Source organism: Bos javanicus, chromosome 22 (assembly GCF_032452875.1).
Source record: "Bos javanicus breed banteng chromosome 22, ARS-OSU_banteng_1.0, whole genome shotgun sequence".
NCBI lineage: Eukaryota > Metazoa > Chordata > Mammalia > Artiodactyla > Bovidae > Bos > Bos javanicus.
The window spans coordinates 60,036,159-60,042,158 of NC_083889.1; positions in this window are offsets into that span (position 1 = coordinate 60,036,159).

Here is a 6,000-nt window from a genome sequence, read left to right on the forward strand (position 1 = left end):
GAGCACCCGAGGGGACACAGCATCTGGGGACAGCACCCCAGGGGACAGAGCACCAGGAGATGAGCACCAGATGGGACAGAGCATCTGGAGACAGCACCCAAGGGGACACAGCATCAGGAGATGAGCACTTGAGGGGACAGAGCACCAGGAGATGAGCACCCAAGGGGACAGAGCACCAGGAGACAGCACCCGAGGGGACAGAGCATCTGGAGACAGCACCCTAGGGGACAGAGCACCAGGAGACAGCACCCAAGGGGACAGAGCATCAGGAGACGAGCACCCGAGGGGATGCAGCACCAGGAGATGAGCACCTGAGGGGACACAGCATCTGGAGACGAGCACCCGAGGGGATGCAGCACCAGGAGATGAGCACCCGAGGGGACAGAGCACCAGGAGATGAGCACCCGAGGGGACAGAGCATCAGGAGATAAGCACCCGAGGGGACACAGCACCAGGAGATGAGCACCCGAGGGGACACAGCATCTGGGGACAGCACCCCAGGGGACAGAGCACCAGGAGATGAGCACCAGATGGGACAGAGCATCTGGAGACAGCACCCAAGGGGACACAGCATCAGGAGATGAGCACTTGAGGGGACAGAGCACCAGGAGATGAGCACCCAAGGGGACAGAGCACCAGGAGACAGCACCCTAGGGGACAGAGCACCAGGAGACAGCACCCAAGGGGACAGAGCATCAGGAGACGAGCACCCGAGGGGATGCAGCACCAGGAGATGAGCACCCGAGGGGACACAGCATCTGGAGACGAGCACCCGAGGGGATGCAGCACCAGGAGATGAGCACCCGAGGGGACAGAGCATCAGGAGATAAGCACCCGAGGGGACACAGCACCAGGAGATGAGCACCCGAGGGGACAGAGCACCAGGAGACAGCACCCGAGGGGACACAGCATCTGGAGATGAGCACCCGAGGGGACACAGCACTTGCTCCAGTGACCCTGAGGTTCCGCACACCCCTCCAACCTCTGGCCAGCGCGTGCTCAGCCTACCCATCTCCCTGCTGGCTGTCAGCTCGTTCCTCTTGCAGTCCCACTGGAAGGATGTGATTTCCCTTGTGAGCGAACCCCGCCAGCCAGGTCCTGCAGGGCCTCCACGCCCCTCAAAGGGCAGAACAGGCGGGGGAGTTACCCTGCGGGGTGGCGTCTGGGCGGTGCTGGGCTCTTCCTCCCCAGAGGGTCACTGTGGGGAACGGGAGGGACTGAGTGGGCCAAGCCAACACAGGAGGGCTAAGGGCAGGGGGCAGGGGGCAGGGGACGCCCCAGCCAGGGGCTCTACCCCAGCGAGGGGTCTGCGGCTGAGACGGTCAAGGAGACAGGAGCCAGCACCGTCCCAGCCAATGGGCACCCCCTGGACCAGGAGGCCGGCCCCATGGAAGCAGCGGGGACCCCAGCACCCGCCTTCCAGCCTGGCTCAGAGCTGCACACAGCCCAGACCCCCAGACTCCCAGAGACTGGACTTGGGGGCACTAGGGGTGCGGCCCCAGCTCTGCAGGAGGCTTCTGAAGCGGTGTCCGGAGGGGGAGCCTTGAAAGCAGCCCTGCAGATCTTCCTGTAATATTCTCTGAGCTGCCCCAGGATCCTTTCAACAAGCTCTGCTTCTGAATAAATCAACTAAAGTTGGGTTTAGAGCTCTCCAACTAGGAAGCCAGATTGCCAGAGCATGAAAATAGGAACAGGCGCGCACTGAAACGCCGCCGGCTTCCAGGATGAAGCAGCGTCGCCCAGGCTCCACAAATAGCCACACCGTTCCCTCGAAATCTGTGTTTCCCGCAAGACCCAGGTGTGAACCTGTCTTCTCACCGTACCCAAATGTGATGCGTGCACTGGATGACATTGATTGAAAGTGAAATTGGTACAAAATTTTAAAATACAAAGGAGACTTCTGAAAACAGACCCATCTCACTGAAATCTCTCCGAAACAGCAAGAAAATCAGACTCCAGCTTGATCAGAATGAGGATTTAGCTGAAACATCAAATCACAAAAATAGGTGAAGCAGAAAAAAGCAATACGGTCTGAGCAGGATTGCCGGAGGAAGCAGAGCGACTGCCCACGGCCGGAGGAGCCAGAAGCAGCTGACACAGTACTTGTGTCTGAGGGAGAGCCACAGCTGTACCTGTAAGACCCGACCCTCGGTAGACGGGGAACAGAACCTTTGTCTTCTGTGTACTCGGCCTGAGAGCAGCGAACTGACCTCAGTTGCGGCCCAGGTGGACGATCGCACAGCTGCAACAAGCCCCCGGCCACGCGGCCGGGTGACCCTCTGTGGGGCCAGACCTCCAGGGGACAATCACCCTGCTGGGCACAGACAGGTGCTCACTTGGCCAGCCGTGGCTGAGAGCCTGGCTCTCCTCCGCGGTGCCCGTGGGGACAGCTCGTCCACAAAACATGGCCTCGTGCAGAGATGAGGAATCAGAGGTAACTGACCAGCAGATGCTTATAAAGACACCATAAAAAACGAAAAGCGGGAAATTTCACCGAAAACAAAGGGCAGGTGCCCCTCTTTCACTAGAAAACGTTTTACTCCTGAGCACCCGAGACCAGACTCTGGAGTTCACATCATGGACCAGCAGACGTCATGAAGCCACGCCAGTTCAGGACAAGAGGTTTCGGGGGGTAGGGGGGTTGGGGCTCCCAGGGAGAGAGACGGGAGGGAGAGTCCTGGGTGCTCCCACCTTGACTCAAGAGGGTTTTCCAGTGTTTGAGACGACCCACCGCGGTTAGGACTCCAGCCAGTTTGACAGACTCTGCTGTTTGCAAGGAAAGAATTCAGAGCATCGTCAGAGGCAGCCCGGTCCAGCTGGCTCGAGGCCGGAGCCCACACTCGCGCTCTGACCTCAGCTGCTGCCCTCCGACCAAGGCTGCAAACTCTGGAGCCCAGAGCCCTCCTGCCCCCTGCCCCCTGCCCCCCTCCCCACCCGCCCCATCGCTCGGTCAGCAAACGATTCACTGAACGTTCCCTGTGAGCCAGCCCCTGCCGTGGGCTTATCACAATGAACCCACTCGGCAACTCCTGAGCTACAAAGCAGGACTCATTTGCAGGATGAGGGCTGCGGGTGTGTGTGCGGGCCCCAGCCCCTGGGTCAACCCTGCGAAGCCTCCTCTTGCTCTCGCACAATCGATGGGCAGCTGTTGGGGACAGGCTGCTGCGGTGCCCTCTCCCTCATCTGGAGACCAGCCCTGTGCAAAGAGCTGGGGACCCCAGGGTCTGGCCACATGGCCTGTCCTGTCACCTGAGACCCTGGGGACAGCACAGGAAGCCCTCAAGTGGGACACCCACCCACCAGGCAGGGGGAGGGGTCTCAGGTTCAGGCAGACAAACCCCACCCTTTCCAGCAAAATCTGTATCATTTCCTTATCATTTAAAACCAAACGTAGCTGGCCACTCTCCTGCCATTTTTTCTGATGAAAACCTGTAAAGCAGAGAAAGATGGAAGGACAGAGAAGTCTGAACAGGCAGCACCTGGACTCAAACATCAGGACTCCCTCTCTCACGCACAACACCTGAGCCCTTCCGGCTGCATCCTGAGAGTGGGTTCAGGAGACGGAGGCCTTCCTCAGCCTCATCTGCGGCCTGTGTTCACCAGCTTCACCATCCTCTGTGTGGGCAGAGGGACCCCGCAGTCCCCAGACCCAGCCACTTCTCCAGGAAGCAGACCCACAGGCGCTGGCCAGGCCGTCAGACTTGCTGCAGCCCCGGGACTCCCAGGGCCCAGCCGAGAGAGAGGCCCGCTTGTCTCTGTGTTTCTTTGTTTGGCTGAACCAGGTCTTCGCTGCAGCACAGGAGATGTTTAATTGCAGCATGCAGACTCTTAGTTGTGGCGTGTGGGTCTAGTTCCCTGACCAGGGATTGAACCTCGGCCCCCTGCATTGGGAACACAGAGTTAGCCACTGGACCACCAGGAAGTCCCTTGTTTTATTTTGCCTAAGTGAAAGTGAAGTTTCTCAGTCGTGTCCGACTCTGTGACCTCATGGACTGTAGCCCGCTAGGCTCCTCTGTCCATGGGATTCTCCAGGCAAGAATACTGGAGCGGGTTGCCATTCCCTTCTCCAGGGGAATCTTCCCCACCCAGGGATCGAACCGGGGTCTCCCACACTGCAGGCAGATTCTTTACTATCGGAGCCACCAGGGAAGCCCCATATTCTGCCTAAGCCAGCTTGATTTGGGTTCTCGTCCACTGGAAGTTGTAAGTGACATAATACCAGCATCACATCCCCTCCTAAAATGTACTCAGCTACATAAAGAAGTGAAATACACGAGACCGTCGGCTCACAATGACGTGTGACCTGGAATCTGGGTGTACACTGAGAGGAGCCTGGCTCAAGCCCCTCTTGGGGGCCCACCAAAATCACAGCCTTCCGCAGAAGAGCCATCGTCGAAGACCAGAACCAAGCAGAAAAGACCGTCCGCGCCAAAGACAGAAAGGCTTGAAACAGGAGGGAAGGGCGCAGGGCACACCCGGTAAAGAAGGACTCCGCCACCGAGATGAACAGGACGCGACTGACACGGGTTAGAACCGACGGCCAGACCTGAGAGGGCAGACGAGCCAACCTCGAACCTTGCTCCCGCCCACGGCAACACGTCAGCTGTATGACGGCCCCGCGATGGCCAGGACAGAGGCCGGTGGCCCATGTCCTGGAAATGCCAGCCCCTCCCCTAAGTAGCTGGAATCGGCCCCCCACCCCCAGCCACTCAGGCCGTGCAGTCACCCGGCTCACACGCCCCGAGCACCGTGCCCTGCAGGGTCCTGGTCTCAGGCCACTCGTTTCCCCTGCACTTGGTGCCTGAGCTCCTTCCTGCGTGAACGCGGGGACCCTCACCGGGCGGCCAGGCCACGGGCGTGACAGACCTGGGGCCTGCCCGTCCCCTCCCGCCCCTTCTCCTACCACGTGAGGAACCGTGACGGGACCTTGGGAGTGGCACCCGGGGTACAGTCCCGCTCTGCACTCCCGGTGGGTGACCACACCCTGAGGGGAGGTGACGCTGCAGAGCGTCCCCTGGGAGTGAGCGCTGGGAGCCCACCCTGCTCCCCATGTGGGAGTCTGACCCTGGGGCCCCCGGAGCATCTGGCTGCGAAGGCGTGAGGCAGAGACTCACAGACTCACACTGACACGGCCTCACAGAACCTCACACATGCCGAGCCGGGCAGGAGCCTGGGCCGGACCTACCTGCTGCCCATGGAGTGTCTCCTGCAGAGACGGGGCGGCCGGGGCTCGCTTGGACACACACTGGCCCCGTGAACACAGCCTCTGGGCTGAGATCCGGGCCTGTCAGATCCAGAGCCGGGAGACTCAGTCAACAGCCCTGGGGCGGGGTCACAGCCCCAGCCGGCAGCAGACAGGCCGCCTTGAGACCCCCCTGATCCCCTTGGTGGACACGGCCCTGCCCACCAGACGGCCAGGACACAGCGTCGTCCACCTGTGGGGCCACTAGGCCAGCCTCACCCACCAGAGGGAGACAAAGGAAACCATAGTCCTGCACCCACCTGACCTGGCCCATCCAGAGCAGACCAGACCCAGACGCCCCCGACCCCTGGGACCAGCTGGGCCCCAGCCCTGCACACTAGCAGCCAAAGCAAGCTTTGGGATCCCCCGGGCCCCCCACCTCACTATAGGGAGCCACGCCCCCCTCCCCAGTGGTCCCCCACTCCAGGACCAGCTCCGCCTGCCTGTAGTGGGCACCACCACCCCAGGCCTGGCTTCCCCGCCAGGGGGTGGGCGTGGCCCAGAGTCTCCTGGGCTGACTCTGCCCCCAGTGAGCTGGCACCAGCTGGGGGCCCTACGATTCTGGAAGCGGCCGCCACGTGACCAGACCCCGCTCGCCAGCAGCATCCACACAGGGCAGGGGCCTGGCCACCCACCTGCCCGCCAGAGCCCCCGTCAGCGCCCGGGGAGAGGGGACGCCCAGGACACTCCCAGCTCGCCCAGGTCCAGAAACGGAACCAAGAAACGGAAAATAAACTGCAACACGGACAGGAGCAGCC